The following is a 24231-nucleotide window of genomic DNA, read 5'->3' as shown; positions in this document are numbered from 1 at the left end:
ATGGGCATGGACTGGTTGGCAGCTTGCTATGCCACAGTTGATTGCCGAGCAAAGGTAGCCAAATTTCATTTTCCGGGTGAGCCAGTCCTTGAATGGGTAGGTAATACACCAACACCCAGAGGTAGGTTTATTTCCTATCTGAAGGCGAGGAAAATGATCGCAAAAGGGTGCATTTATCATATTGTGCGAGTTAGAGATGCAGATGCTGAGATACCTACACTTCAGTCTATTCCCATAGTCAAAGAGTATGCAGATGTGTTTCCAGATGAGCTTCCGGGTATTCCTCCAGAGCGAGAGATTGATTTTAGCATCGATTTGCTTCCAGGAACTCAACCAATATCCGTCCCTCCGTATAGAATGGCACCTGCCGAATTGAAGGAGTTGAAGGAGCAGTTAAAAGATTTGCTGGAGAAAGGTTACATTAGGCCCAGTACCTCACCTTGGGGTGCACCGGTACTATTTGTGCGGAAGAAAGACGGCTCGCTGAGGATGTGTATCGATTATAGGCAGTTGAACAAGGTAACTATTAAGAATAAGTATCCACTTCCAAGGATCGATGACTTGTTTGATCAGTTGCAGGGAGCTAGATGCTTTTCCAAGATTGATTTGAGGTCGGGGTACCACCAGGTCAGAGTTCGGGAAAAAGATATTCCGAAGACAGCCTTCAGGACCCGATATGGCCACTTCGAGTTCCTTGTCATGTCCTTCGGGTTGACTAATGCACCCGCTGTATTTATGGACTTGATGAATAGCCTATTCCGGCCATTTTTAGATCTGTTCGTGATAGTATTTATTGATGATATTCTGGTTTATTCCCGTTCAGAGGACGAGCATGCGGACCACCTGCGAGCGGTACTCCAAACCCTCTGTGATCGTAAGTTGTATGCTAAGTTTTCTAAATGTGAGTTCTGGTTGAAGTCTGTAGCATTCTTGGGGCATATTGTATCAGATGAAGGGATAAAGGTGGACACTCAGAAGATTGAGGCCGTGAAATCTTGGCCTAGACCTACCACTCCGACAGAGGTTCGTAGCTTTCTAGGCTTAGCAGGATACTATCGGAGGTTCGTAGAGGGTTTTTCTTCCCTTTCGGCACCATTGACGAAGTTGACACAGAAAGAAACTAAGTTTCAATGGACAGAGGCTTGTGAGCGGAGTTTCCAAGAGCTTAAGAACAAGTTGACCTCAGCTCCAGTTCTAACACTTCCAGAGGGTCTAGAGGGTTATGCCGTGTATTGTGATGCATCAGGTGTCGGGTTAGGATGTGTCCTGATGCAACATGGGAAGGTAATTGCATATGCTTCAAGGCAGTTGAGGAAGCACGAGAGGAATTATCCGACCCACGACCTCGAGTTAGCTGCGGTTGTCCATGCACTTAAGATATGGCGGCATTATTTATATGGTGTTCATGTTGATATATTTACTGATCATAAAAGCCTACAATATATTTTCAAGCAGAAAGAGTTGAATTTGCGACAAAGGCGATGGCTTGAGTTATTGAAAGATTACGATGTTAACATTCTCTACCATCCAGGGAAAGCTAATGTTGTAGCAGATGCCTTAAGTCGCCGATCTATGGGTAGCTTAGCACATGTAGAGCCCGAGAAAAGACAATTAGCTAGAGATATTCATCAATTGGCTTCATTGGGGGTTCGGTTAGTAGATTCTGAGGATGGTGGAGTTGTAATCCAAAACACTGCAAAATCATCCCTCATAGTTGAAGTCAAGGAAAGGCAGTACGAGGACCCAGAGTTGGTCGAGTTGAGAGAGCGAGTTCCGCAGCAGAAGAAGCCATTGTTAGAGCTCAAGGGAGATGGGGTTCTCAGATACAAGGGTCGTTTGTGTGTTCCAGATGTAGCAGGGCTACGAGACAGGATTATGTCAGAGGCAAATTGCTGCTATTTATAAAGATTGGCCATGTGTGGCATGCATAGTATGTTTCTGGCTACGTGCAGGTTGGTTTTAACCTAGTGTACGAAGGATACTCTGGAAAAAGTTTCCAAAGTCTCCAAGAGTAAACATTCGAGGACGAATGTTCCCAAGGGGGGAGTGATGTTACACCCTATATTTTCGTATGTAAAAATGCGTCGTAAGTAAACTAATGTAGGACAAAAAAATGAGATAATATTTAAAAGTATATAAAGTAAGTTAATCATGTTACCTCTGAGGTTACAAATATTGAAGATCATGAACAACAAGTACAAAGAGGGTTGGACAGTTCAGAAGCTAAAGCAATTAAATAAAACAATGTTTCATCGAAAGTCGACAAGTTGGGAATGTTATAACATGTACCTTTGGGGTGAGACTAGGGTGATTAACATGATAAAGAGATTATGTTATGATTTATATTAGTCGTATTACATCCGTGTGTTATGTTTTTAAGTCAAGCGAGTTGTGGAACAAAAGTCGATGAAAGTCATCACAAGTTACATTCATAAGTTTTACTGAAACTTTGGGTCAAATGTAACTGCAATTTTCTCCCAATATACTTAGAGTTATGGTGTGTTCCACCCATCAAATTAAAGATCTATGAGTCTATTTTCCAACGCATTAAACCATTTGTCAATACGACATCGGAGTAGAGAGTTATGTGCATTTTCGCGATACTGCGCAAGCTGCTAGGTGACAAGTAGGTGTGTCACCTACTTGCTTAAATGAAAGCCCAAAAATGGGCCATTTCGGGTCGTCCAAAGAGGCCTTTTAAGGGCCTATTTTCTTCATATATTAGACTTAAAATAGAGCATAATAACCAGACATAAGCTCTGCAAAGAATCCTCCAAAAAATTTCCCACAAACCCTAATTGATTTTCTCTCCCTTTCAAGTTCCAATTGGAGGTAAAACTTAGAGTTTGAAGAACCAAGATAGGAGCTGAGTTATCCAACAAATAAGGTGAGTTTTCTGCTCTCTTTCATCCATTTTTTCTGCTGTAAATTCATGGTAAGTCGTTCTATACTTGTAAGAACTCACGGGACGGTGATCGGAAGCCGTGAGTTCGAGTTATTCACTTGTAGCGGACTGTTTTGTGGACTGTTTTGTGTTGCTGTTGGGCTGCGTGTTTTATTACTATTTTGTGGAGTTTTGGAGGAGGAAGGGGGTTTATAAACACCATATAAATGTAGGGTGGTTGGCTGGTCGTTCGTCATAACATTTTCGGATCGTTTGACACTACTACGGTGGTCGTTTTGTGTACGAAGAGATTGGGGTGTGTTGGGCTGTTTTGTAGTATTTGATGGTGTATATAGGGCTGGAAAATGATGTATATATGTTGTTATTGTTCTGTCCTTGTATTGTTGGTGTTATCTTGAAGTTGGAGGAAGGGCATATTATAGGGGAGATGCTGCCCGTTTTAATACAAAATAGGTTTGTCGTTCGTTGTGCGATAGTTGTACCTTTCGTAACTTAACGATAGTATTATTATCATTCTTGTAGATTAAGGTGCGAAGAGGTGAGTTCAACTTGGTGATTGAAAAGATTGTGATAAGGTATGTTAAGGCTAAGCCTTCCTTCATTTTGGCATGATCTCGTAGCTACATGTGTTAGTAATGAGACAAAAGAGAAGTTCATATTCATGAATTTATTCACACTATTCTAGTCTCATAAGTTACAATATTATTCCTTATCGAGACTCTATATTCAATTTTAGTATTGTCTTCTTTCAGTCAAGAGAGCAGCAAGCTTATATACAGTATTACAGTATTTTCATTACCATCGAGCTATAATCGATGGGCAGGCCCCTATTGGGCAACTTCTGATCAGATGGAAAGTTATATACCGAGCCTACTGTGGCCGAGCGCCTATGAGCGAGCCCAGCATGGTCGAGATACATAGCCTAGTATGGCCGAGCGCCTATAAGCGAGCCTACTATGGCAGAGCAGTTATATATACCGAGCCTTATAAGGCCGTACAATTATTTTACTTACTATATTGAAGGAGTTGAGTCAGTATCAGCAGGTAAGTATATCTCCAGATCATCTTTGACTCCCAGTTAATTTCAGTTATCATATTATCAGTTCAGTTTCAGATTTCAGTTATTTTATTGCCTTACATACTCGGTACATTATTTCGTACTGATGTCCCTTTTTTGGGGGCGCTGCATTTCATGCGTGCAGGTTCAGACAGACAGACGGGTAGACCTCCTCAGTAGGTGTTTTCCGAGTTCCGCCTGATCGGTAAGCTCCACGTCTTTCGGAGTTGCCAGGACTAGAGTTTTGTGTACATCTTATGTATATCTGTATATATGTTATGGGTAGGTCGGGGCCCTGTTCCGATCACAGTACATCTATCAGTAGAGGCTTGTAGGCATATCCTGTTGGTTAGTGCAGTATGTTGGGTTTGTATAAATTCGTGGTTTGTCAGCTGTAGTAGCTATGACGGCCTTGTCGGCCTAGCTTTATATTTATATTTAGTTAGTGCTAGTTTCCATTCAGTTTTATATTTTGCTTCGCAAATTGTCTTGCAAGGTGGCCCCATGGCCAAAGTATGACATTATGTGTTCAGAGTCCCTTAGTCGCAATTTGGTACGCCAGGTTAGGTGAGGCACGGGGTGCTTGTCTCGCTCCTAGGTTCGGGGCGTGACACCTTCGATAAGCTGGGTGGCAAAGAAAGTCCGTAGGCTACCTCACCGACTCTCTCCAACAACTCTAAAGGAACAATATACCAAGGGATTAACTTGACACTTCGGCATGTATTACTCATATTTCCGCTTTTATGATAAATCTTGTCTCGTTATTTAATGCTTTATTTGTTCTAGATAATGTTTATCATCCAGCTTATCTAGTTCAGATACTAGGTGCCATCACGACTCCTAAGGAGAGAGTTTGGGTCGTGACACATTAATGCCACATCACGAGCATTCTTATCAGCATAACTCTTTTTCCTTTGATTACGTTGTATGAAGCCACTCCTGAATCAATTTCACCTTCTCCAATGTATCACGAACTTAATAGGTTCCCAATAGCCTAGCCTCCACAAACTTCAACCAACTAACCAGATAATGACATTGTCTCCCATATAAGGCCTCATATGGAGCCATCTGGATACTCGACTGGTAGATGTTGTTGAAGGAGAACTCTGCTTGTAGAAATTGATCCCACTGGACCCCGAAATGAATGGCATAGGCTCTCAACATTTCCTCTAAGATCTTATTAGTATGCTCGGACTGCTCGTCCGACTAGGGATGAAATGCCATACTCAACTCAACATGTGTGCCCAATTCATGTTGCATCGCTCTAAAAAAATGTGATGTAAACTGAGTACCTCGATATGATGTATAGACACATGCACATTATGCAGAAGAACAATCACTTTAAGATAAACCCGATCTAACTAACTCTGATCTGTAGGAAGTCTTGATTGGAATGAAGTGTGCGTACATGTTCAGTCTATCCACAATGACCCACACAACATCAAAACTCCTCAAGGTTCGTGGTAGCCCAACCACAAAACCCATAGCAATACTCTCCCGCTTCTGCCTCGGTATATCTAGCCTCTGAAGAAAATCACTAGATCTCTAATTCTCATACTTAACCTACTGACAATATAAACACCGTGCAACATGTTCAACAATGTCTTTCTTCTTCCTCTATCACACCCCAAACACGAAGAGGCGTGCCAGCACCCGGTGCCATACTCGGCCCGAGCGTATCACTCAGTAACTGTGAACTCTAGAGGGGTAACCCTCAACTTAGGCCGATGAGGCCATATTCTGAATCATATGAAAATAACGTCTACAACCAGAAATACAAAACGAAACATAAACATAGGGCTGGTAAAGCCACAATACTGATATATAAAATGTACAGGACTCGTCTACAAGCCTCTAGGGATAACTGAACTGTATCATGGTCGGGACAGGGCCTCGACCTACCCATCAAACATGTAAATAAAAAATGGAGTCCAAGGTATAGACCTGGAAACTCCGAGGAAATGGAGCTTACCAACCATGCTGATGTGTGACTTTGTCTACTCGGAAGGTATAGACATCTGTCTATCAGGACATGCAGGCATGAAATGCAGCGTCCCCAGCAAAAGGGACGTCAGTACGAAATAATGGACCGAGTATGTAAGGCAACAGAATAACTGAAAGTTGAGACTGAGATGATAATATAATAACTGAAAGTAACTTAGAGTTAAAGATAATATGAAGATACGCTTACCTGCTTATACTGACTCATCTCTCTTAATATAGTAAGTAAAATATATGTCTGATTCTATAAATCTCGGTATGTGTAACTATTCTGCTGTAATAGGCTTGCTCATAGGCTCTCGGCCATACTAGGCTCTGTACCTCGGCCATGCTGGGCTCGCTCATAGGCGCTCGGCCACAATAGGCTCGATATATAACTTACCATCTAATCAGAGGTTGCCCAATATGGGTCTGCCCGTCGATTATAGTTCGATGGTAATGAAAATATTGTAATAATTTATGTATAGGCTCTCTCCTGTATAAAGGGCCTTATGAAATACCATATAACAACATCCCAACAACACCAATCAATCTACACAACAACAAGTGTATAAACTTGACACACAAAACTGCCATTTAACACGACGAGCGGCAAGCTTGGATTGGAACCAAATCCCAACTCTTTTTCCCATCTTTCCTGTACTTACAACACCAACAATAGGTCCAGCATATAAACATATATATTTTCATGACATTCCAACCTTATATCCATCATAAATGTAACATCAACCAGCCCCATAAGATAAAACAACGACATAAACAACTTGTAGGTATTGTGTGGTTGCTTCTTCTTCTAATTACAATATCATCAACATACTCAACATATTGACAAGCATAAAAATAATAAGAACATTATAACCAATCTATTTCCCATAATTTCCAGCCATATGAAGTCATATATACAACTCCAAAATAGTTCAATAAGAGATAACAAATTCTTATACAACTTCAAGTTCTATCTTATAATTCTTCATCCAAATAACTTAACCAACACATAGATAAGATTAATACCAAGAAATAGGGTGTTATACATACCTTAAATAATCTGGAAAAACTTGAACTAAAGCTTCCCTTAGCTTATAAGCACCCTTAATCACATCACAACACCTTAGAGACTCTCTTCTTCACTTAGGCAAACTTTTGAGGTTAGGTTTAGGTAAAACACCATTGGATTTGACTTGGAACCCTTGAGAACTGTTAGAGAGGTGTTGAGAGGTTTGGGAACTATCCTTGGTCGAAATTGACAAAAAATAAGCCGTCCAAGCCCTTTAAAATATTAAAGGGTTGTCCACCGCCTAAGTGGGTCCCATTGAGAGCTGCTTGCGCGGTCTCGCGAAAATGCGAATATCTCTCTACTCTGATGTCGTATCGATTAATGGTTTAATGAGTTTCAAACTAGACTCATAGATATTCAATTTGGTAGGTATATCATCCCCTAATTCCAATTATATTGGGAGAAAAGTTCATCTACGTTTGACTTAAGTTTCAACACATATATAAATACAACTTGTGATGACCTTTTCCAAACTTTTTTCCACAATTCGCTAGACATCAAAACATAACACACGACTATCGTACGACTAAAATAACTCATAACATAATCTCCTTATAATATTAATCACCGTAGACTTTTCGCAAAAATACATGTTATAACATTCCTAATTTGTCGACTTTGGACGAAACTTATTTTCTTCAATTAGTTTAGCTTCTAAGCCTTCAAACCCTCTTGGTACTTGGTATTCATGATCTTAAGTATTTGTAACCTCCATATTAACATGATTAACTAACTTTGTAAACTTTTCAAAGATGATTTCATTTTTGAGCTTACATAAATTGACTTACGATGTACTCTTACGTACGAAAATATGGGGTGTAATATCATTCCCCCCTTTGGAACATTTGTCCTCGAATGTTGTCTGATGTGCTTATCAGTCTCATAGCCTATAGGACTTACTAATACTTTACTGTTTTCCTTTCCATCTAGGCAACAGTTCTGTGAATAACTCCATAGGCTAGGCCATTCCCCCCCTTTAGGCCTCTTTCTCGCACCACGACTTGTGGTCGGAATTTTTCCAATCTCGTAACTATTGCTACCTTATGTCATACAGCATGTATGACTCTGTCCTTATATATGCACCTATGTGACTCTTCTCTCCTTTGTCCTCCAACTTTTAGCCAATCTCTAGGCCTCACTCTATGAACATATACAAAACTATGACAAGCTATCCCTCTAGGCATCTATAGGTGTACTAAAGTTTTTCGCTCGGTACTTGTCGAACTTATGACTATTGCTATATCTTGTTTCATAGCCTCGATTAGCAATGATTATGGATTTACTATATCTAGGTAGCTTATACTATACCACAACACTTACTTCAATTTATTAGTACTGAGGTTTGCTACCCAACTCCAGGTTACTCTCTCGCTACTTATCCTATATGTACAAATCTAAGTCTTTTAGTTCTTCCCCATTACTGTGCATCTTAATAATGACGGCCTAATCTCATCTCGTATTTTGGAACTTTTATCTGCCTATTGTTGATTCACCTTAATGTTGATCTATAATCTACCACTAATAACTTGAAACCTCTTACGTAATACATTGTCTTTAGGGCTCACGTCTCATTGGGGAACATTTGAAGTTATTTTCTTGATCCACCTAGGGATGATACTAATATTCAATAACCATATTTCACATCATCCCAATGTGATTCATCTTATGGGGGTATTTTAATCCCATGCAATACATGAAATAATTTCTCTTTTAATCATTACTCAATCGAAGGCCTAAATGTCATCCTTTTAACATTTATCATAATTACACCCTTATTCTCTTACTAGGGCAGCGTTCCATCTCTTATAAATGCTCGTAGTCTTAAACTTCTCCGAGTTCATTCAGGCTATAAAGGGCTTTCTATAACTTACGAAAACCATCAATTGTCTTGTTTTGATGGACTTAATCCTGAGGCCTTACATATTCTCATAACATTCTCAATCACCTCTTCTTATCCTTAATCCTGTCCACCTAAAACCCTGTTGCTCTACCATACTTTAGCTTGCGACCTACACATATCTATTTATAGTACTCACAGCCTTCCTTTAGCTTACTAGCACCATACATTTCCTTATGTTATTCTGGAACCTCAAGTGAAATATCACGCCCTCTCTAGCTCTTCTGTACTCTCTTAACTAGACCTCTCGGTACCTAGAAACCATATGCTAGAAGATATATCGCTGATGACAGCACTATCATTTGTGGATATTGAATCACGACACTTCTAGCCCTCTATATGAAGTATGGACTATTCACAACCTTCTGCGCTTTAGTATCTCTACCTTCTTTAACTTTACCTTTATTATCTTTGAATCTTGCATTATATCTTCTATCATTTTCATAACCTTCCTTCCATAGAGGTGGAATTAATGTCCACAACTTGAAGATCTACTATAATACTTGCACCTCTAGTGCATACACAATCCGGTGAGAGCTTCATACTTACTCCTTATGAGACTGGTACTTTATCAACTAGCTTTATTGTAGATTCATTATATAATATGGTCGATGTACTATCTCTATCGTACCTCTGATATTAAGAATGATTCTACAATGTTTTGAATATGATTTCTATAGTTATCTAGATCTAATAATCAGACTCTTGATTTACTTAGCTGATGTAACTCTTTAGTTTCCTCTTCTCTCTTGACCTTTAAGAAGGCTTAAGCTATCTTTTGATCTGGTGCTCAGGGTATTAGTTATTGCTTTCGCCTTTCATGGGCGCTATGGAACATCGATAATATAATCTTCTAACAATTCAAGCCATTATCTGTGAGGTGGACTCAATTCTTTCTTTTAACTTATACCGGAGTCTACTATAGCTGTAGGAATGTCAACATATATGCTACATGGACAATAGTCTAAAATATTAAGTGTGTTCATAATGTAACTAACTTTGGGTCATTGATAGAATAATTCCTTTCGTGCCTTCTCAGCTTTGTTTAAAAGCAAGCAATTACTTTTCCTTGTCGTTCTGCCACTTGTTGCATGAATACTTGGCTTATCTTAGTGCCCACAACTATTTGAATTTCGTGCAACCCATATGATCTCGAATATTACTTTTGATTTTACTTCTGTTCCTTAGTCACGATAGGTGCCACTTTGTTTTAGAGTGCATACAATGTTGTAGTGAGACTGTTGTTACAAGATCATTTCTTCTTTAGGCCACTAGGCTTATGTTGAATCCTCTTTCCTTATTTCCTCAGCTAGTCTTTCGTTGTAGCATTTAGAGAAGACCCTCTGACTCATGTAAAGTTCGGAGTGTTTTACATCGTATACCCGACGAAATTTTTGATGTACTTACTCGCCTATAATTATCCTTAGTTACTTACCTCTACGCCCTTGTGCTCGTAGGGTTACTTCTGAACTAAAATTTTAACTATCTCCCCAGTGGCACTCTCTTCTATTTTTGTAATACTGATACAATACCGTTAACTACCCCAACTTATATCTGAATATTTCTCAAGGATTACGATGTCATATCTGTGAGGCGAAATTTCATGTGCTGGATATCACTATGTTTATCTTGCATGATCTGCTGATTTATCTGAGACATCTTGTCTAGCCATAACTAGGCTCTTCCTAGATCAACTACTAACTACTCGTCAGACCATGCTCATATATATATTCTATGTAAACTCTCTTGGGTTATGTCTTTTGTCTTAACTTGCCTTCGACACTGGCTCTTAATGTATCAAGTGTCCATTCACACTTATTTATCAATAACATCCTGGTCAGGAACCCTTACTGCCTCTCCCCGACATCGTGCTTGAACCGTGTTCTAGAGTCGTAACATATCTCTAGGATCTGAATAAATGCAATATCATTCCTTTTGCCATTTTACCGCATTCTTCCTTTACTATTTCATTGTTACCTGAACCACTTAACTTCGACTTAATACCATATCACACCATCTTTTCCCCATTTAGGGGAGTATTAACATTTAATGCTATGAAGATTTACACATATATATTTCACCTCTTCATCCTTGCTATCTTTTCACGTCTTTACTGACTCTTACTTACCTTGTGTAACCCGTTTCTACCAGGGATTACTGAATTTCTTACGTACGAGGGTGACACCTAGTGTAACTGGCACACATAGTTTCTTAAGCTTAACTCTGCTCACTGTGCTTGCTTTAGGGAAGCGTTTTCCTGAATGACCTTTAAAGGTTATTCTTCCGTTGTCCATTCTATCATTACCGAAACGCGATCTCTGAAATTCTCATGATGATGACTATTATCAAATCCTTTAGTCCCTAAATCATGTTCGGTTTTATCTATTTTACTAGCCAATACTAATTTTATTTACGCCCGGGGTCTAACTTAGCTTGTTGGTAATCACGTGGGAGTCACCAACTTATACTCTCTTATTGTCTCAAGGCCTGTCACATCTTGTCTTTTCTTTCACTTGACTATAGACTATGTCATCTTGTCATATTTTGAATTACTGTTGTCACCCATTTATCATACCTTACACGTAACGCTTCATTTACTCTCTTCTTATTTTCCTGCTAATATTTATGTCTATCACATTATTCTAAAAACTTCAACAAAACCTTGTTTAAATTTTAGCTCCCCTGGCCCATTCCACAAGTTTAGGTTACTCTAACCCCAGCTGGATCCTGATATCCCATCATTCTCTTAAACTTTATTTGTTAGCTTCCATTGGGCATAATTGAGATGGGTGTGGCCAATTGTACATACCTCTATTGCTGTTGAAAGTAAACTCAGAGTACTTGTATTTCTCTACCTGAATTGTAAATATTGATAATCTTCACTAACAGGGTATGTCGTACCCTCCTTCACCTTGCTTCAATTACATGTTGAAACTTAAACTTTTACCTTATAATACTCCCATGGCCTGCTATTCACAGGGTCTATTTGATATTCCCATCTTAGGGTCTTAAGCTGGAAATTTGCACATATGGTATGCACGATATGATAGGTTCTCAAACAGGGCCACGTCATCAAGAACTCTCTCTCTATTAGTGCCCTTACTTGTTGCTATATTAGCCCTCTGGCTAGCTGTAATTCTTTCTAATTGAAAGTATCTCTATATTATTAGCAAATATAAGTCTTGGCTCGAACTCTTATGACTCAGCTCTATAGCACGATTTAGATTTGAAAGAAGGGTAACAGACTCCTAAATGCCTTGTAGCTTCCTGTTTATATAATGTGGTGCACAAAACATCTATAAACAAGGATCTACTAGACACGGCTTGTAGACTCCCTAGGATAGAACTGCTCTGATACCATGTTTGTCACGCCCCAAACCTGAAGAGGCGTGCTGATGCCCGGTGCCATACTCCGCCTGAGCGTACCACTCTGTAACTATGAACTATAGAGGGGTAACCCTCAACTTAGGCTGATGAGACCATATTCTGAATCATCTAAAAATAATGTCTACAACCAGCAATACCAAACTAAACATCAGCATAGGGCTAGTAAAGCCACAATACTGATATATAAAATGTACAGGACTCGTCTACAAGCCTCTAGAGATAACTGAACAATATCATGGTCGGGAAAGGGCCTCGACCTACCCATCAAACATGTATATATAAAATTGACTCCAAGGAATAGACATGGTAACTCCGAGGAAGTGGAGCTTACCAACCAAGCTGATGTTTGACATTGTCTGCTATGAAGGTCTATACAGCAGTCTATCAGGACCTGCAGGCATGAAATGCAGCATCCCCAGCAAAAGGGACGTCAGTACGAAATAATGTATTGAGTATGTATGGCAACCGAATAACTGAAAGTTGATAATATAATAATTGAAAGTAACTGGGATTCAAAGATAATCTGAAGATATGCTTACCTACTGATACTGACTCATCTCTCTCAATATAGTAAGTAAAATATATGTATGGTTCTATAAGGCTCGGTATGTGTAACTGCTCTGCCGTATTTGGATCGCACATAGGTGCTCGGCCATACTAGGCTCTGTATCTCGTCCATTCTGGGCTCTCTCATACGCGCTCGGCCACAGAAGGCTCGATATATAACTTACCATCTGATCAGAGGTTGCCCAATAGGGGCATGCCCGCCGATTATAGCTCGGTGGTGGTGGAAATACTGTAATACTGTATATATATATATAGAATCTCCGCTATCCTGACTGAAAGAAGACAATACTAAACTAAATATAAAGTCCCGATAAGGGAGAATACTGTAGCTTATGATACTAGGTTAATGTACATAAATTCAGGAATACGAACTTCTCTTTATGCCTCGTTAACAAAAGCATGTAGTTACGGGATCATACCTTCCAAGCAATTCTTCAAACAACTCAACTCAATCTACCACTGCATAAGGAAATTCAAAATCAGTGTTGACTAAAGGCTAATTCCATAACTTAAGCTAGTAGCTCGTTTATGTAAATTTGGGCAGTATCTCCCCTGTAACAAGGGCCTTCTAAAATACCATATAACAACAGCCCAACAACACCAATCAATCTACACCACAACAAGTGTACAAACCTGACGCACAAAACTGCTATTTAACACGACGAGCGGCAAGCTTGGATTGGAACCAAACCCCAACTCTTTTTTCCATCATTCCTGTACCTACAACACCAAAAATAGGTCCAACATATAAACATATATATCGACATGACATTCCAACCTTATATCCATCATAAATGTAACATCAACCAGCCCAACCAGATAAAACAACGACATGAACAACTTCTAGGTATTGTGTGGTTGCTTCTTCTCCTAAATTACAACTTCATCCACATAATCAACATACTTACAAGAATAACAACAATAAGAACATTATAACCAATCTATTACCCACAATTTCCAGCGATATGAAGTCATATTTGCAACTCCAAAATAGTCCAATAAGAGACAATAAATTCGTATACAACTTCAAGTTCTATCTTATAGTTCTTCATCCAAATAATTTAACCAACACATAGATAATATTAATACCAAGAAATAAGGTGTTATACATACCTTTAATAATCTGAAAAAACTCGAACCAAAGCTTTTCTTAGCTTATAAGCACCCTTAATCACATCACGACACCATAGAGACTCTCTTCTTCACTTAGGCTAACTTTTGAGGTTAGGTTTAGGTAAAACACCATTGGATTTGACTTGGAACCCTCGAGAACTATTAGAGAGGTGTTGAGAGGGTTTGGGAACTGTCCTTGGTCGAAAATGCCAAAATAATAAGCCGTCCAAGACCTTTAAAATGTTCAAGGGTCGTCCACCGCCTAAGTGGGTCCCACTAAGAGTTGCATGCGTGGTCTCACGAAAACATGAATATCTCTCTACCGATGTCGTATCGATGAACGGTTTAATATGTTAGAAACTAGACTCGTAGATCTTCAATTGGTAGGTAGATCATCCCCTAATTCTATGTATATTGGGAGAAAATCTCAAATACATTTGACTTAAGATTCAACACATTTATGAATGCAACTTGTGATGACCTTTTCCAACTTTTGTTCCACAACTTGCTAGACTTCAAAAATAACTCATAACATAATCTCTTTATAATGTTAATAACCCTAGTCTCACCACAAAAATATATGTTATAACATTCCCAACTTGTCGACTTTCGACGAAACTTATTTTCTTCAATTAGTTTAGCTTCTAAGCCTTCAAATATATGTTAAAAGCCATCTGATCAGAGTTTGCCCAATAGGGGCATGCCTACCGATTATAGCTCGGTAGTAGTGGAAATACTGTAATACTGTATATATATAGACTCTCCACTATCCTGACTGAAAGAGGACAATACTTAACTAAATATAAAATCCCGATAAGGGAGAATACTGTAGCTTATTACATAAATTCAGGAATACGAACTTCTCTTTATGCCTCGTTAACAAAAGCATGTAGTTACGGGATCATGCCAAAATAAAGGAAAGGTTTATCCTTAGCATACCTTAACTCCGTTGAGTGCTTAATACCTTCAAAGCAATTCTTCAAACAACTCAACTCAATCTACCACGGCATAAGGAGATTCAATATCAGTGCTCAGTAAAGGCTAATTCCATAACTTAAGCTAGTAGCTCGTGTATGTAAATTTGGGCAGCATCTCCCCTATAACAAGGGCCTTCTAAAATACCATATAACAACAGCCCAACAACACCAATCAATCTACAAAACAACAAGTGTACAAACGTGACACACAAAACTGATATTTAACAAGACGAGCGGCAAGCTTGGATTGGAACCAAACCCCAACTATTTTTACCATCTTTCCTATAATTACAACACCAACAATAGTTCCAGCATATAAACATATATATCGACATGACATTCCAACCTTATATCCATCATAAATGTAACATCAACTAGCCCAACCAGATAAAACAACGACATGAACAACTTCTGGGTATTGTGTGGTTGATTCTTCTCCTAAATTACAACTTCATCAACATAATCAATATACTGACAAGCATAACAACAAAAGAACATTATAACCAATCTATTTCCCACGATGTTCAGCCATATGAAGTCATATTTGCAACTCCAAAATAGTCCAATAAGAGACAATAAATTCGTATACAACTTCAAGTTCTATCTTATAGTTCTTCATCCAAATAATTTAACCAACACAGAGATAATATTAATACCAAGAAATAAGGTGTTATACATACCTTAAATAATCTGAAAAAAGTCGAACCAAAGCTTTCCTTAGCTTATAAGCACCCTTAATCACATCAGGACACCATAGAGACTCTCTTCTTCACTTAGGCTAACGTTTGAGGTTAGGTTTAGGTAAAACACCATTGGATTTGACTTGGAACCCTCGAGAACTATTAGAGAGGTCTTGAGAGGGTTTAGGAACTGTCCTTGGTCGAAAATGACAAAAAATAAGCCGTCCAAGACCTTTAAAATGTTCAAGGATCGTCCACCGCCTAAGTGGGTCCCATTGAGAGCTGCTTGCGCGGTTTCGCGAAAACATGAATATCTCTCGACTGATGTCGTATCGATGAACGGTTTAATATGTTAGAAACTAGACTCATAGATCTTCAATTGGTAGGTAGATCATCCCCTAATTCGATGTATATTGGGAGAAAATCTCAAATACATTTGACTTAAGATTCAACACATTTATGAATGCAACTTGTGATGACCCTTTCCAACTTTTGTTCCACAACTCGCTAGACTTCAAAAATAACTCATAACATAATCTCTTTATAATGTTAATAACCCTAGTCTCACCCCAAAAATATATGTTATAACATTCCCAACTTGTCGACTTTCGACGAAACTTATTTTCTTCAATTAGTTTAGCTTCTAAACATTCAAATATATGTTATAAGCCATCTGATCAGAGTTTGCCCAATAGGGGCATGCCCACCGATTATAGCTCGGTGGTAGTGGAAATACTGTAATACTGTGTATATATAGACTTTCTACTATCCTGATAGAAAGAAGACAATACTTAACTAAATATAAAATCCCGATAAGGGAGAATACTGTAGCTTATGAGACTAGGTTAATGTACATAAATTCAGGAATACAAATTCTCTTTATGCCTCGTTAACAAAAGCATGTAGTTACGGGATCATGCCAAAATAAAGGAAAGGTTTATCCTTAACATACCTTAACTCCGTTGAGTGCTTAATACCTTCAAAGCAATTCTTTAAACAACTCAACTCAATCTACCACGGCATAAGGAGATTCAAAATCAGTTCACAGTAAAGGCTAATTCCATAACTTAAGCTAGTAGCTCGTTTATGTAAATTTGGGCAGCATCTCCCCTATAACAAGGGCCTTCTGAAATACCATATAACAACAGCCCAACAACACCAATCAATCTATAGAACAACAAGTGTACAAACGTGACACACAAAACTGCTATTTAACACGACGAGCGGCAAGCTTGGATAGGAACCAAACCCCAACTATTTTTCCCATCTTGCCTATAATTACAACACCAACAATAGGTCCAGCATATAAACATATATATCGACATGACAGTCCAACCTTATATCCATCATAAATGTAACATCAACCAGCCCAACCAGATAAAACAACGACATGAACAACTTCTGGGTATTGTGTGGTTGCTTATTCTCCTAAATTACAACTTCATCAACATAATCAACATACTGACAAGCATAACAACAAAAGAACATTATAACCAATCTATTGCCCACGATGTCCAGCCATATGAAGTCATATTTGCAACTCCAAAATAGTCCAATAAGAGACAATAAATTCTTATACAACTTCAAGTTCTATCTTATAATTCTTCATCCAAATAATTTAACCAACACATAGATAATATTAATACCAAGAAATAAGGTGTTATACATACCTTAAATAATCTGAAAAAACTCGAACCAAAGCTCCCCTTAGCTTATAAGCTCACTTAATCACATCACGACACCATAGTGACTCTTTTCTTCACTTAGGCTAACTTTTGAGGTTAGGTTTAGGTAAAACACCATTGGATTTGACTTGGAACCCTCGAGAACTATTAGAGAGGGTTTGGGAACTGTCCTTTGTCGAAAATGAAAAAATAATAAGCCGTCCAAGACCTTTAAAATGTTCAAGGGTCGTCCACCGCCTAAGTGGGTCCCACTAAGAGGTGCTTGCAAGGTCTCGCGAAAACATGAATATCTCTCTACTGAAGTCGTACCGATGAACGGTTTAATACGTTAGAAACTAGACTCGTGGATCTACAATTGGTAGGTAGATCATCCCCTAATTCTAAGTATATTAGGAGAAAATCTCAGCTATATTTGACTTAAGATTCAACACATATATGAATGCAACTTGTGATGACCTTTTTCAACTTTTGTTCCACAACTCGCTAGACTTCGAAAATAACTCATAACATAATCTCTTTATAATGTTAATAACCCTAGTCTCACCCCAAAAATATATGTTATAACATTCCCAACTTGTCGACTTTCGACGAAACTTATTTTCTTCAATTAGTTTAGCTTCTAAGACTTCAAATATATGTTATAAGCCATCTGATCAGAGGTTGCCCAATAGAGGCATGCCCACTGATTATAGCTCGGTGGTGGTGGAAATTCTGTAATACTGTATATATATAGACTCTCTAATATCCTGACTGAAAGAAGACAATACTTAACTAAATATAAAGTCCCGATAAGGGAGAATACTGTAGCTTTTGAGACTAGGTTAATGTACATAAATTCAGGAATACGAACTTCTCTTTATGCCTCGTTAACAAAAGCATGTAGTTACGGGATCATGCCAAAATAAAGGAAAGGTTTAGCCTTAACATACCTTAACTCCGTTGAGTGCTTAATACCTTCCAAGCAATTCTTCAAACAACTCAACTCAATCTACCACGGCATAAGGAGATTCAAAATAAGTGCTGAGTAAAGGCTAATTCCATAACTTAAGCTAGTAGCTCGTTTATGTAAATTTGGGCAGCATCTCCCCTGTAACAAGGGCCTTCTGAAATACCATATAACAACAGCCCAACAACACCAATCAATCTACACAACAACAAGTGTACAAACGTGACACACAAAACTGCTATTTAACACGACGAGCGGCAAGCTTGGATTGGAACCAAACCCCAACTATTTTTCCCATCTTTCCTATAATTACAACATCAATAGGTCCAGCATATAAACATATATATCGACATGACATTCCAACCTTATATCCATCATAAATGTAACATCAACCAGCCCAAACAGATAAAACAATGACATGAACAACTTCTGGGTATTGTGTGGTTGCTTCTTCTCCTAAATTACAATTTCATCAACATAATCAACATACTGACAAGCATAACATCAAAAGAACATTATAACCAATCTATTGCCCACGATGTCCAGCCATATGAAGTCATATTTGCAACTCCAAAATAGTCCAATAAGAGACAATAAATTCTTATACAACTTCAAGTTCTATCTTATAATTCTTCATCCAAATAATTTAACCAACACATAGATAATATTAATACCAAGAAATAAGGTGTTATACATACCTTAAATAATCTGAAAAAACTCGAACCAAAGCTCCCCTTAGCTTATAAGCTCACTTAATCACATCACGACACCATAGTGACTCTTTTCTTCACTTAGGCTAACTTTTGAGGTTAGGTTTAGGTAAAACACCATTGGATTTGACTTGGAACCCTCGAGAACTATTAGAGAGGGTTTGGGAACTGTCCTTTGTCGAAAATGAAAAAATAATAAGCCGTCCAAGACCTTTAAAATGTTCAAGGGTCGTCCACCGCCTAAGTGGGTCCCACTAAGAGGTGCTTGCAAGGTCTCGCGAAAACATGAATATCTCTCTACTGAAGTCGTACCGATGAACGGTTTAATACGGTAGAAACTAGACTCGTAGATCTTCAATTGGTAGGTAGATCATCCCCTAATTCTAAGTATATTGGGAGAAAATCTCAGCTACATTTGACTTAAGATTCAACACATTTATGAATGCAACTTGTGATGACCTTTTCCAACTTTTGTTCCACAACTCGCTAGACTTCGAAAACAACTCATAACATAATCTCTTTATAATGTTAATAACCCTAGTCTCACCCCAAAAATATATGTTATAACATTCCCAACTTGTCGATTTTCGACGAAACTTATTTTCTTCAATTAGTTTAGCTTCTAAGACTTCAAATATATGTTATAAGCCATCTGATCAGAGGCTGCCCAATAGGGGCATGCCCACCGATTATAGCTCGGTGGTGGTGGAAATACTGTAATACTATATATATATAGACTCTCTACTATCCTGACTGAAAGAAGACAATACTTAACTAAATATAAAATCCCGATAAGGGAGAATACTGTAGCTTATGAGACTAGGTTAATGTACATAAATTCAGGAATACGAACTTCTCTTTATGCCTCGTTAACAAAAGCATGTAGTTACGGGAGCATTGCAATATAAAGAAAGGTTTATCCTTAACATACCTTAACTCCGTTGAGTGCTTAATACCTTCAAAGCAATTCTTCAAACAACTCAACTCAATCTACCACGGCATAAGGAGATTCAAAATCAGTGCTCAGTAAAGGCTAATTCCATAACTTAAGCTAGTAGCTCGTTTATGTAAATTTGGGCAGCATCTCCCCTATAACAAGGGCCTTCTGAAATACCATATAACAACAGCCCAACAACACCAATCAATCTACAGAACAACAAGTGTACAAACGTGACACACAAAACTGCTATTTATCACGACGAGCGGCAAGCTTGGATAGGAACCAAACCCCAACTATTTTTCCCATCTTGCCTATAATTACAACACCAACAATAGGTCCAGCATATAAACATATATATCGACATGACAGTCCAACCTTATATCCATCATAAATGTAACATCAACCAGCCCAACCAGATAAAACAACGACATGAACAACTTCTGGGTATTGTGTGGTTGCTTCTTCTCCTAAATTACAACTTCATCAACATAATCAACATACTGACAAGCATAACAACAAAAGAATATTATAACCAATCTATTGCCCACGATGTCCAGCCATATGAAGTCATATTTGCAACTCCAAAATAGTCCAATAAGAGATAATAAATTCTTATACAGCTTCAAGTTCTATCTTATAATTCTTCATCCAAATAATTCAACCAACACATAGATAATATTAATACCAAGAAATAAGGTGTTATACATACCTTAAATAATCTGAAAAAACTCGAACCAAAGATCCCCTTAGCTTATAAGCACCCTTAATCACATCACGACACCATAGAGACTCTCTTATTCACTTAGGCTAACTTTTGAGGTTAGGTTTAGGTAAAACACCTTTGAATTTGACTTGGAACCTTCGAGAACTATTAGAGAGGTGTTGGGAGGGTTTGGGAACTGTCCTTCGACGAAAATGACAAAAAAATAAGCTGTCCAAGACCTTTAAAATGTTCAAGGGTCGTCCACCGCCTAAGTGGGTCCCACTGAGAGCTGCTTGCGCGGTCTCGCGAAAACATGAATATATCTCTACTGATGTCGTATCGATGAACGGTTTAATACGTTAGAAACTAGACTCGTAGATCTTCAATTGGTAGGTAGATCATCTAGTAATTCTAAGTATATTAGGAAAAAATCTCAGCTACATTTGACTTAAGATTCAACACATTTATGAATGCAACTTGTGATGACCTTTTCTAACTTTTGTTTCACAACTCGCTGGACTTCAAAAATAACTCATAACATAATATCTTTATAATTTTAATCACCCTAGTCTCACCCCAGAAATATATGTTATAACATTCCTAACTTGTCGACTTTCGACGAAACTTATTTTCTTCAATTAGTTTAGCTTCTAAGCCTTCAAACCCTTATGGTACTTGGTATTCATGATCTTAAATTTTTGTAACCTCCACATTAACATGATTAACTAACTTTGTAAACTTCTCAAAGATGATTTCATTTCTGAGCTTACATCAATTGACTTACGACGTACTCTTACATACGAAAACATGGGGTGTAACCTCCTCCGCCGCCAATAATCCTTCCTCAAGTCATGGTACATCTTCGCCATGCCTGGGTGAATAAAATACCGAGAACTATGAGCCTTCTCAAGGATCAGCTCTCTTAGCCTATCAACATTAGGAACACAAATCTGGCCCTCAAGCAGCAACACACCATCATCAGCAATACTCATCTCCCTAGCACCACCTCGATGCATCGTGTCCATAAGGACAAGAAAGTGGGGATCATCATACTGATGGGCCTTGATGTGCTCAAACAAGTACGACTGTGATACAACACAAGAAAGGACTCTGCTAAGCTCCAAAATGTCCAATCAGACGAAATTGTTGGCTAAATCTTGAACATCTATAGCCAAAGTCCTCTCCCCATCTGGAATAAAAGAAAGACTCCCCATATTCTTTGCCTTCCTACTCAAGGCGTCGACTACCACATTGGCCTTCCTAGGATGACAAACATTGGTGATATAATAGTCCTTCCACAGCTCCAACCACCTCCATTGCATCAAGTTCAAATCCTTTTGCTTGAATCGATGTTGAAGACTCCAGTGATCTATATACATCTTATAAGACACGCCATATAAATAGTGCCTCCAAGTCATAAGCGTGTGTACAATGGTTGCTAACACCAAATAATGCACTGGGTAGTTCTTCTCATGGGTCTTCAATTAACGTGAAGCATAGGAAATCACCTTATCATCCTGCATCAACACACACCCAATTCCATCCCATAAAGCATCATAATAGACTGTATATGAACCCGATCTCGAAGGCAAAACTAGAACTGAAGTTGTAGTCAAGGCAGTCTTGAGCTTCTGAAAGCTCTCCTCACGCTCATCAGACCACCTGAGTGGGGCACCCTTCTGAGTCAACTTAGTTAATGGGAATGTGATAGATAGAAACCCCTCCACAAAGTAGCGATAATACCCAGCCAACCCTAGGAAACTCTGGATCTCTATTATGGTAGAAGGTCTGGGCCAACTCCGAACTGCCTCAATCTTCTTCTAATAAAAGTTAATCCCCTAACTGGACAACACGTGACCCAAGAATGCCACTGAGTCAAACCAAAACTTGCACTTGGCAAACTTAGCATATAGCTTCTTCTCCCTTAATGTTTGGAGCATTATCCTCAAACGTTGGTCATGCTCCTCCCGGTTGCGAGAATATACCAATATATAATAAATAAACACAATGACTAAGGAATCCAGATAAGGGTGAAACACATTGTTCACCAAGTGCATTAAAGATGTTGGGGGCATTGGTCAGCCCAAACGGCATCACCAATAAATCATAATGCCCGTAATGGGTCCTGAAGGTCTTCTTAGGAATGTCTGAAGCCCTGATCTTCAACTAATGGTACCACGATCTCAAGTCAATCTTCAAGAATACCCTCACACACTGAAGCTAATCAAAAAAATCATCAATACGCGACACTTGATACTTGTTCTTGATGGTAACCTTGATCAATTTACTTTAGTCAATGCATATTCTCATGGAACCATCCATTTTCTTCACAAATAGAACTGGCGTACCCCAAAATGTCACACTAGGTCTGATAAAACCTTTATCTACCAATTCCTATAATTGTTCCTTCAACTCCTTCACACTAGGAGCCATGCGATATGGTGGAATAGATACGGGCTGAGTGCACGGTGCTAAATCAATATCCCGATCGAGTGGCATGCCCGGTAGGTCTGTAGGAAAAACATCTAGAATCTCCCTCACCACAGGGATTGAATAAACTGTGGGAGTATCAACACTCACATCTTTAACGAAGGGTAAGTACACCAAGAACCCCTTCTCAACCATCTGTTGTGCCTTCAGGAAAGAAACCACCCTATTAGGAATATGACCCAAGAAACCTCTTCACTCCAACCTCGGGAACCCCGGCATAGCCAATGTCATGGTCTTAGCGTGACAATCAAGAATAGCATGGTATGAAGATAACCAATCCATACCCAAAATCACATCAATATCCACCATATTAAGCAACAGAAGATCATCCCTAGCCTCGTAGCCCCAATATTTACCAAACAAGAAGAATATACATGGTCCACCTTAATAGAATCCCCAACGTGTATAGAGTCATAAACATGATTACCCAGTGTATCACGAGATACATTCAAATATGAAGCAAAGTACGATGAAATATATGAATAAGTAGAGCCAAAATCAAATAAAGCTGATGCTTCTCTATGACAAACCGGAACAATACATGTAATGACTGCATCTGATGCAACTACCTTATTCCTATCTGGGAACGTATAACAACGTGTCTGGCCTCCCCCTCTAATATGACCTCTACCCGCCTGTCCTCCACCTCTAGTTAGTAGTTGATAAATGTGGATTTTAACCACTTATTAGTACCTTCTTGCTTTAGTTTTAGTCCGAAAGTAGTGATTTTTGTTTCCAAATCTAATGAAATAATGTGAATTGCAGGCATGTTGGAGGTTTAGAGCTTAATGAAGAAATCTAACTCAAAAGGGAGTATTCCAGCGAAACAAGAAAAAAGGAGAACTACAAGAAGAAGTGCGGTCCGTAAAAGTAATTTTGCGGCTGCAGAAGATTATGCAGTCTGCAGAAAAAGAAGTATGGCCACAAAATAAGCTCTGAAGCCTTGGAGGAGCTTTAAAGAAGCACGGTCCGCACACCGAATTGTGCGGCTACAAAAGCTGGTCGCACTTAAAAAGTTTAAAAAGCTTAGAGAAAGTGCAAAAAGACAAAGTGTTTTATATCACGGAAGTGTGGTCTGCAATCAAATTCTGCGGACAGCCGCACATGGAATTATGCGAC

Source organism: Nicotiana tabacum, chromosome 21, assembly GCF_000715075.1.
Source record: "Nicotiana tabacum cultivar K326 chromosome 21, ASM71507v2, whole genome shotgun sequence".
In the NCBI taxonomy this organism is placed as follows: Eukaryota; Viridiplantae; Streptophyta; class Magnoliopsida; order Solanales; family Solanaceae; genus Nicotiana; species Nicotiana tabacum.
This window is presented reverse-complemented; position numbering follows the sequence as displayed.